Genomic DNA, 11,225 nt, shown 5'->3' on the forward strand with positions numbered 1-11,225 from the left:
GTTGGCGGCCATATCAACAAAAGGGGTAGAATTGGTTTTTCCAGAATATAATTTCTTCTTATATGATAGATGTCTAAATTGAAGAGAGATAGAAAGAGATGACTGAAGAGAAATAAATTCACTGCAACTCGTTTTTTAGGTGGTATATCGAAACTGGTACTCCCTCCATTTTGAAAGAGTGTCATTTAATATTTTTGCACATATATTAAGAAATGTAATAATATTGTTATAAAACATTATACTTTTACTAAATTAACCTCATAAATAAATTAAAAATAGTGTATAGAGTAATAATTATATAATACAATTGAAAAAATAACAATTATTTTTATATTAAAAAATGAGAATAATATTTATTTTAAAATAAGTTTTATTTGTTAAAGTGACAGTCCTATTAAAACGAGGGAATATTAAAAGGAATGTAAAAAAAAATTCATTGTTTTGAGAAGTTACCTTGAAATGTAACATTATTTTGTTAAGGAAAAGGGTACTAAAAACTTGGGTCATACCTTGTCATTTCTTAATTGATTGTTAGACTTATGGGATCTTTTTATCATAATTTATTTAAGGAATGAGACAATTGATTATGTAAGTTAATTTATTTGGAATGTATTAAATTTGTATTAAAAGAGAAGTTTGTACAAAATATTGAATCACTTAATGTATCTATACAACAAGTTTTTAAAAAATATGCATAACTTATTATGTGGAGTTATTTAAGAGAGATACCGTGCATCCTATATGTTAACTTTAAGATATATAATTTATTGAAGATAATGTCGTATGTTTATGGTTATTAAAAAGATATTGCAAAATTAGAACAAAGAAGATAGGATGGAAATCGTATTTAGAAAATTTAAAGTGTGTGAATTTATATTAATAATTAGGTTTAATTTGTCCCCATCAATTATTATATATCATATGACGAATTTCCTTTTTGATATTTTGAATATCTTAATGTAAATTACATAAATAAATTAAGTTTATCTTTTGATAATCGATTATAGATAAATATTTTCTACACTTCATTCATGCATTAACGAATTGAAGAATGATTTAGAATTATTGTAATAGAAGAGATATGGATTATAATAAATTTGATTTTTTGTGTGTGTTCTTTCTGTTTCTCAAGTGTCTCTATTTGTAAAAAATAATCATCTTTTTGATAAAGATAAACACATTTTGAATTAAATTTTACATTTGAATTAATGAATGATTATATTGCTATAACTTTCAAATAGTCATAAAATTATTGTCATGTTATATTACGAGGTTCATGTGTTTGAACGAAGTATTATTTCATTTAAAATTTAAAATATAATTTTTTATTATGGTTTATTATTAAAATAAATTGTATAACTTGATATGAAATTTATATTCATTATTACATAAATACAAACTTTCAAATATAACATTTTGGAATCTCTGACAATCTCCCTATCGTTTACAAAATATCACAATATCTATTTTCTTTCTAAAATATCATGATTTTAGTAATGGTATTTTAGGAAACAGTGTCTCTGTTTGTAAGAATTTGACTCATAATTCCCGTAAAATTCCACGAGTAGGTCATCTTTGATCCAAAGTCAGATATTTACCAGGAGCATTAAATATGGGGACATTAACTTCATTCATCAAGCCAAAGAGAACCATTAAATCTTCTTACCGTCCTACACCAATTATCATTTATCCATGAGATTCGTAGTGTAGCAACATCTAGTGTAGATCTACCATCAGAGTGCCTTTCCCAAACAACAATTTTCTTCGATCAGCGGAGTGGATATCGATTGGAGATAGGATTTATAGATTGGGAAAAGATCAACAGAACTCCAAACGTCGACATGTCGCTTATTTTAATGATCATTGTCGCTGATCGTACTTTGATAGAATTCCGCGCAGATGACAGATGCTCCTGCAACATCCTCTACACCGATAGTTTAGTACAATTAGGCCTGAAATAACCCGATCTGAATCCGTATCACGGATGAAATCTATTGGCCTTCAACGATTCGATAACCCTCCCTTGCGGAATGATAGATATGACGATGTCGTTGGGAGAAGAAGTATGTGAGAGAAACGTAACCCTATGCTTCCTCGTAATTCCGTGTAAGAGCTCATTCAGGGGGATGTAGCGGTAAAAATTTGAGATTAAGCTATTGATTAACTTAACTCGCAAAGCAAGAGTCTCCACTGCGCTTTTATTATTTCCAAAGGAAAGCAAAAAAGTACGAACAAAATCCAACTTTTTTAAAAAATAAAACTAATAAAAAGAGATAAGGGTATGAGGGTTAGTTATGCAAAGTGAAGGTATTAGCACCCTAAACATATATAGTACTCTATAGGAACCTCTTTGAAAATCTGTGCATTTTGGCTTAAAATATTATTATTTGTAAAAAGATTGGGGGGATGAGAAGAGAAATGTTCTTATAGTTTTTGTGTTTGCCAAGACTTCTTGAGCCTCATGCCAACGTACCAACAAAGTGCAATGGAGGATCAAAACCTCTTAGTTCGTGGTAAAAATAATAAATATTATTTTTTTAAATTCATTTTTAATGAAAATACATTTTGTCATTTTAAGGAGAACATTCAACTAGTCACCCACAAGTATGAGAAATTTGCATCATCAAAGAGAAGGGCTCCAACTTGGATAAAGATCAACAAGTATGCCACTACCTATCTTATATGGAAAAGAATTATCATCAATATTATGGAGATAAGACAATTATATCTCAACTATGGAAATGACTCATGCCTAAATTTTGAGAAAAGTTTTTAAAAGAAAAAGTGCACAAAGGGCACACAATAATTTGATTGAGTTATGCATTTTTTAAGTCTTTTGAAATTTCTTTAAACATCCTTAAGATGTGTTAGCATTTATTAAGAAAAGATTTTGAAAAATCACTTGACAAAAGTCAAGGTTTATTAGGAAAGTGGTTCAAGTTTGAAATATAAGAAAGTTTTTGAAAAGAGAGAGAAGATTTTGAAAATTAAAGAAGGGAAAGAGATGGAGAGACTATCCTAGAACACAAAGTAAAAGCTAGGGAGGAAAGATCTAACCAAGAGATAGCAAGCTTTATAACATGAGTCAAGCAAGAATTTTCTCATTTGGATTAAGCCTCAAGCAAGTCAAATAAGCAAAGATTAACCCAAGTATCAAATGAAATCAAAATAACCAAGTCAAGTCTTCAAAATAAACCCAAAGTCAAAAGTACCAGATGAATCTCCTAGGTCTCAAATCACAGACTCCCAAAGCAAGGGCCAAGGTCCTAGTTCTAAGTCCATAACTCCATAATAATGCTAAGGATAATAACCTCAAGTCCATGAATCAAGAGAACTGATTTTTTAGAAGTTTACTCCTTTATTAATGTCTTTAAAAGAAAAAATAAGTACAAATGAACAAAGGAAAAAGAGCATAAGCATAAACAAAGGTCCAAGTGGACAAAGAGCAAACATCATAAGTACAAACAATATGATATGAGATGCTAAAGTAAAAGCATAAAATAAATAACAAGAGATAAAAGTATAATATAAATGACATTAAAGTAAAGTTAATACAATAATATGTTAGTAAGTTGTGTTAGTGATCAAAAAAGAAGAAAGATGATTTGTCATTTTTGGGATAACACTCAACTATTCTTCCACAAGTGTGAAAATATGGACCTCTACATCACCATGAGAAGGGATCCAACTTGGATCAAATCAACAAGTATGCCACTAGCTCTCTTAGGTGAAAAGGGAACATTATTTCTCACACAATACCATGGGGAGTAGGAGACTTACAATCTCTCTTATGAAAATGACTTGCTTTTGAAACAAATTTAGCGTTATGTTAAGCAATCGTAATTGGACTTATGTAGAAGTCACAACTATATGAATTCGGTCAATAATAATATTTGTGTTAATACATGCTAGAGAAATGTTATGTAAATCATTCTCCTAAAGCTATGTCATACAAAAAAATAAATGAGGATTGATCAAGCACAAAGGCTAGAAGAGTGGTCCATTACATCAGTCCATACTTCATGATACTTTGGATAAACTTACGCATCAATAAAAAGTACCTTAAATGATCCATGATCAATTAAGAGGCAAATTTAAAATGATGAAAGTTCATCAAGCACCAATCCACACATCATGAACAAGATGGACACAAATCATCCAATTGATCAAAAGAAAAAGGAAGAGAAACAGATGAAGAAGAAGAGGACAAGAGAAACCAAATCCAAATTGGATTAGAGGCTTGATCAAGTCATCATCAACATAAATCATCCATTTTGATGGATTAGGGTTTTCACCCCCATCAACATCCAAAATCCGTTGAGTTTGATGAGACCTGTGATCAAAACAACCATGATCCAAGGCCAACATAAGTCAACAAAGGTCAAACAAATATAAAATGCAAGGAAATAAAATAAAATGCATTAAAAACAGTTTTAAAATGAATTTTAAAAGGGGAATAAAATAGAAAATCCATAAAACCCTTCAAAACACCAAATAAATGGTCAAGAAAATTAGGAAGGTCCGAAATAAAATAAGAAGCATAAAATAAATTTTTCAGAATTTAAAAGTGCATAAAAGTATTTTTAAACCAATTAAAATAAAGGAGAAAAGAGAAAATTCAAGAAAAATAACAAATCAAGAAAATATAATATGGAAAAACAAAAAATCAAATGAAGAAAAATAGAAGACAATTTTAGAAATTATTTTCGGATTTTTGGGATGAAAAATTAAATTACTATGAATTTTTAAAGAAAAAGCAATTAAAAATGAAAAAATAAAAAGAAATAAAATCAGAAAAACACGGAGCGTTGGATCTGGCCTTATTAATTGACGTGACAGATCCAACAATCCTTAGGCTAGGTGCACGATGGAAATTAGCAAAAATGAAACACAATATCTAATTCAAAATGGACCAATCAGAACATTTCAAATTTCCAACATGGATACAAACTCAAATGACCTGAGATAACTCTGATCATCTTCCCCGATGATCCCTCACCGGAGTTTTATCGTTTGGTAAATTCATAACACGAGACCACCACCAATGTGATTGCCTCCTCATCACAAATCCAACCTCATACTCCAAATTCATTTATCTAAACTGAGCATGAAGAATTCCAGAGAAGTTTCAGAAGCAAGAAATCCACGAAAAATAAATTTAAATGATGAACACGATCAATTAACACTAGATAAGTCAGAGGAAAGCATCCGAGAGTGAAGGACTACATTGTGGTAACTTGTTTGAGTTCAAATGATGCTCATAACTATCTTGTCCAAATAGTGATCAGAAGTTGATGAAACTCGACCTGGTTAGGGCGCTTTAGGAGGTCTTGGAGCTTGGGAATTGTTGCAAAAGCTTTAGAGAAGACCGAAGGTGCTAATGGAATTAAGAAATTGAGTTAAAACAAGCTAGAACTCAAAACACGATAGTTCAATTTTCTGGAAAAAGTTCAGAGTGAAGCATGGGTTTCTTGGGTATCCAAATCTTGGAAATGAATGCAATACATTGATCTATCTTTAGGGAATGTGTTAGGATCCAAATACGTGTGGAATGAAGCTTAATTCGTGCAAAACGAATTTGATCAGAATGTGTGGAAAATGTGTCTTGCAGTCCATCAAAACTCATCCAAACCATGTGTTTTAAGAGTCAATTAACTTCTAGAGGCTTAATTAAATATGTTTAGGTCCAAAACTCATGGTAATTTGGCTTGTAATTGAGAATTAGTGAATTTCAAATTCAGATCATGGTGATTTCTTTAGTTCCAAGTCACCATGTTCAACTCAATGGGGCATCTTGCTCAAGAGGCTTTTTGATCCCACTCTTCTTGAAATATGTTGACATTATATCAAAGATCATAACATGCCAAGAAAGGTTGCACTTGGATGCTTAAACACAAATTTATGGCATGTTGAAGTTGGCACAAAAATCTGGTAATGTAACTTAGAAAATTCTAAGTCCCAAATGGCTGAAAATGACCTGTAATGTCTCAAAGAATTCCATAGCCTTCCAAGAATAATTGGACTTTGATCTTTGAAGCAAACTTGTAGAGGGCACCACAAATGATATTGTGAAAAAAAATCAGCCTCAAATGTTAAAAATTGAAGAAGTTATAATCTTTGAAAGTTGAGAAAAAGTCACTTGAAAATAGGTCAAATTTCACTAAGTCCACAAATGACCTATAATGTCTCCAAATGTTTGATGATCCTCCAAGCATAATTGGATCTTGTCATGTAAATATAAGTTGTAGAGGATAATTATAAGATTCATATGCAAAAATAAGCATTCAAAAATGTTGAGAATTGAAGGAGTTGTGATCCTTTGAACTTTAACTTCAAATGTTGACTTTTTGGTCAAACCTCTTGGAATAAACTTATGCATTTGACATTTCATTGCATTTCAAGGTACATGTATGATCATATGAACTCAAAATGAGGTGACATTGAATTTCTCTTGATTTTATTGCTCAAAGTTTGAGGTATCTTATTGAAGAAGGCATGGAAATAAACACATGAACCTTTGACTTCTCTTGAGAAATGAGAAACAAGGCTTTGAGGTACTCTAGATCAAAATGAGATTGAAAGATGATTGAGAACCTTAAATATAATGTTTTAAGATATATCCCCTTGATAATCAATGGTTGACCACGCTTTGACTTAAGGAACTAACAAAATCCTAACTGAGGAGCTGTGCTTGATGCTCTTGATGAAAAGCCATACCTCGCACAATAAACTTAAAGAACAAGACATATTTTTACTATTTTAATTAGTGGTTAGACAAGTAATGAACATATAAACACAAAGATAAAACACTAACAAAGAGGTTCTTGATGATCCCTGCAAAAAGGCAAACCCAAAGATGAGAGGGAGAGGATAAAGATGTGATCTTATTTATATGCAAGGATGAAAATGACATGTGGGATCTTAGGGTTAAAAATTAGGATATGACAGGGGGGATCCTTCTTAGAGAAAATATATGCGGTAGCATCCTTGGCCCACCTGAAGATGATATATCATGATACGGAAGGAAAACTGACAGTTATCGCCGCCGACCTTGAGGAAACAAAGTGTATCAAAGAATTCATCCTTAAGGACACCTTTGCTTCTTCAGCAGTAACCAAGGAAGGTCTTGGGAGCATCGATATATTCAACCTAGATGCACATGAAGACGAAGTTAGGCTCTTCCCGAACTGTGAGTTTGAGGTCATCTAAGTCGATGATAATCTCACCCAGGAAGTGAAGATAGGATTTAGGTTTCCTTTAAAGGTAAAATCTACACTTATCGAGTTCCTCCAGGCCAACGCAGATCTCTTCTCTATCTCTCCACATAAAGTTCTCGGAATCGATCCCATGGTGGTCTGCCATCAGCTAAACATCGACCTTGGTTACTGTTATGTCTCCCCGTGAATGAGAAGGTAGTCTCCTAAGAAATATGTGCCTACCACAAATACACTGAAGGGGTTGTTAGGCAGAAGATTCATTTCCAATATGAAGTATACATAATTGCTCTCTAACACCATTCAGGTGAAAAAAGGCCTCGGGGAAGTGGAGGATATGTGTGGATTACATTTCTCTTAATAGATCGTTCCCAAAAGACTCTTAGCTGCCCTCAAAATTGACAAAATTGTAGATCATTAAATTGGGTACAAGTTACTATCATTCATGGACGTTTACTCCAGGTATAATCAGATACCCATGTTCATATCTGGTCGGATGAACACATCATTCATAACCGAGAAAGACAATTATAAGTACAGTGTTATGCCTTTAAAATTGAAGAACATTAGTGTGACATATTAGAGGATGATGAATAAGGTTTTTTGTGAAGAGATAGGGGGAACTGAAGGTGTACATGGACGACATGATCGTAAAGTACAATCAAGATAAATTCCATGCTCAATACCTCTAACAGATGCTCAAAAGGGTCTGAAAGTACAATATGAAACTCAATTCAATGAAATGCACCTTCAGATTAAGAGCCGACAAGTTCTTGGGCTTCTACCTCACAGAGAGGGGAATTGAGGCAATCCCCGACAAATGCGAAGAAGTGGTCCAAATGAGTGCTCCTACTTTGAAGCAGGAGGAACAAGAGTTGAATGGGATGCTAACCGCTTTGAATAGGTTCATTTCCAAATCTTCCCAGCATGCATTACCTTTTTATAGGCTATTGAGAAAAAAGGTGAAGTTCGAATGGACACTTGAGTGTATGAAGGCGTTTAAATCACTAAAGAAAGTGTTGGCCACCTTGCATGTAATCACACACCCGCTCCATGCAGCAATTGTGTAATTATAATTGGCAGTCTAAGAGAAGGCAGTAAGTGTTGTCTTGATTAGAGAGGCAGATTCTAATCAAAGCCTTTTGTACTTCTTATCAAAATATATGTTTGGGCCAAAGACGTAATACCAGAAGATAGAGAAGGCGGCTATGGCATTGGTAATCGCTTCAAGGAAACTCATAAGGTATTTCCTCTCACATTCTATAACCGTTCGGACAGACCTACCCCTAAAACAAGTGTTTTATCGACTAGATCACACCGAGAAATTGATGATATGGTCCATTGAGTTATCGGAGTTCTAAGTGTCTTTCAAAGAAAGGAAACTTTGAAGGTCATTTCCTGTCCGAAATAACTCCCGTCCCTTGGAAGCTAGATCGTGCATGTGTAATATTCACGGGTGGATCGTCTAATAGTCAGAGAAACGATGTATGCATAATTTTGTAAAATGGGTTATGGCTCGTGGTAGAGGTTTCTCAGATAAAAGAGGATGCCCAAGCTAAAGATCCTCTATGGAAATGGTACCTCAAGCTAAATTTTGATAAATTTGCGATACTCAAAGCATTCAAAATCCCTCATGTTCCACGAGAAGAAAACACTCGTGCCGACGTACTTTCTTGGTTAGACAACATGAAGAATCCCGAGATTAATCACTCTTTCGTCCAAGAAACTAGGAAATCCCTAAGCATTGATCCCTCGTAGAAGATAGTGTCATTCATACACATCGTTGTCCCAAATTCGAGATCACATTGAGTTAGGGAGTCTTCCGTCAGATCCATCTGAGACTACCTTAGGAAAGAAAAGGGCTAGTGAATATACCTTGGTTAGGGAAATTTTGTATAAAATAGGCTTATCTACACCCTTATTAAAGTGCCTAGGAAAAGAGTAAGCCGCTTACACACTCTTAGAAGTACATGAGGGTGTCATACCCCAAAATTTGCCTTACTTTTTTTATTCAATTCACCTGACTTATAGTTTTGTTCATTTGCATAGTTTTTCTATTTGATCATACACTCATCGACATTTGCATTTGGTAACAAATTTAGGCCAAAGGTTGGTAATAATAGATTTAATCGGTTTAAGTGGATTTTCGAGATGGATATTATTTGATAATTATTCGGGTTTATTTCCCGTATTACTTGTAGTGGGAATCATCTCTTTATGTGAGATTCATGGTTATCAGGGGGAATTGAAATGATCATCACTTAATTCAGAGGTTTGCTTGGATTCAAAGGAAAGGGCAAAGTTGGAATAAAAGGAAGATTTCATTAATTTATTGAAAAATATCACTTCTCAAAATTACTAAAAGTCATGGGTTAAGCCACTCAAAATTCAAGCCAAAAGTGGTACGAAAATCAAGGCAAATGCATGAAAATTCAAATTAATTACTAGTGACTATTTTCCTTACATCTTAACCTGATACTTTTGCTAAACTCCAACACCATTGGTCTCTTACTATCCTTAACTATCTATTTCTCCACAAGCCATCAATTTACCTAATTACCCTTAACTACCATAACTTCCAAGCTAACACAAAATTTCCAAACAAACACAAATCTTAACTTCCATTATTTTCACTCAATCCTAGCCACTCTTAACTATTAATCCTATGGTTGAAATTGTAATCTGCAACTTGAGCTTAAATTAATTTCTAACCATTGATAAAACCAATTACTTGGATCACAATCCAAGGGTGATCGTTCACCTACCAAGTCTATATAAACATGTTATTTCTCATATTTTTGGCCTTAACTAATATCACTAACCTAACTTAGAAAATTCATAATTAACCATTATTTTTCCACCATTTTTTCTTCTATTCTCTCTCAATTTCTCTCTCAATATTCATCTTCTCCCTCACCATCACCAAAGTTCATATTCATCACCATTTAGAACTTCACATTGAAGTTCTAAAATAGTGGAACTTGGTCACAATCCAATTTCCACAAATTATCAATCAACAATTTCTACATTATCATCAACAATCATCATCTAAAGTTCATCAAGATTCAACCATAATCATCATGCAAAGTTCATCAATTCAAGCTTATTCATCAATATTCTACATTCAAGATTCATCTTCTACATTCATTTATCATAAAAAATAATAATCTAGCTTGGAATTTAATTGGATTAAAGGAGCTTATTCTTGAAGTATTCCATATTTCTCTTCGACATTCCGATTTTTAAAACTAACCGGAGCAAACCTCCGCTACATCGGTAATTCTTCATCTTTTCCACAATCTTGCCATGAATTATTGGATGTTTTCTTGTTGATTAATTTAAGTCACTGTTCTGAATAACTTAATACAATAATCACTTATTTGAGACCAAAAAATAAGAAACTCGGTTGAAATATTTCACCAAACACTTGGTGTGCAAGCTATAAAAACACAATTGAAATGTAACAATTCAATTTTTCGTAACCAAACAAACAAATTCTGAGTCAAAAAATCAGAACTACAAAACCAAACGTATACCGATCCAAAACTGAACTAATAAATCAAAACACTACAACATTATTATTGTTAAAAAACAAAATAACTCACTAAATTAAATATCAGCTTTTTTTTTCTTTATGATGATAATTTGAATGAGGTGTACTTCCGATAGAAAAACGAAAGGCTAACCTATTGCTCCAGCAACATCACCTTATATTTGTCAACATTGTTGTTTAGTAATGGCTAAATATTGTTTCATAATTAGATCATTAAATTCGGATCCCCCTCATACGAATAGTCATAACAGAGCTAGTTTTTTATGGCTTTTATTATGTGGCATAGTTAGTACTTAACACATTTTAAATTTCGGTACTGCAACTCAACTAAGTAACGTATACATATCATTAATTCTTGTGTAAACTCATATTAGATTTTATCTTTGCATAATTATAGTTAATTCAGTTTTTTAATAGAATTTTTTTATTAATATTAATTCTAGGCTAGGATTAATTTT

The sequence above is a fragment of the Lathyrus oleraceus genome, chromosome 3 (assembly GCF_024323335.1).
Source record: "Lathyrus oleraceus cultivar Zhongwan6 chromosome 3, CAAS_Psat_ZW6_1.0, whole genome shotgun sequence".
Lineage (NCBI taxonomy): Eukaryota > Viridiplantae > Streptophyta > Magnoliopsida > Fabales > Fabaceae > Lathyrus > Lathyrus oleraceus.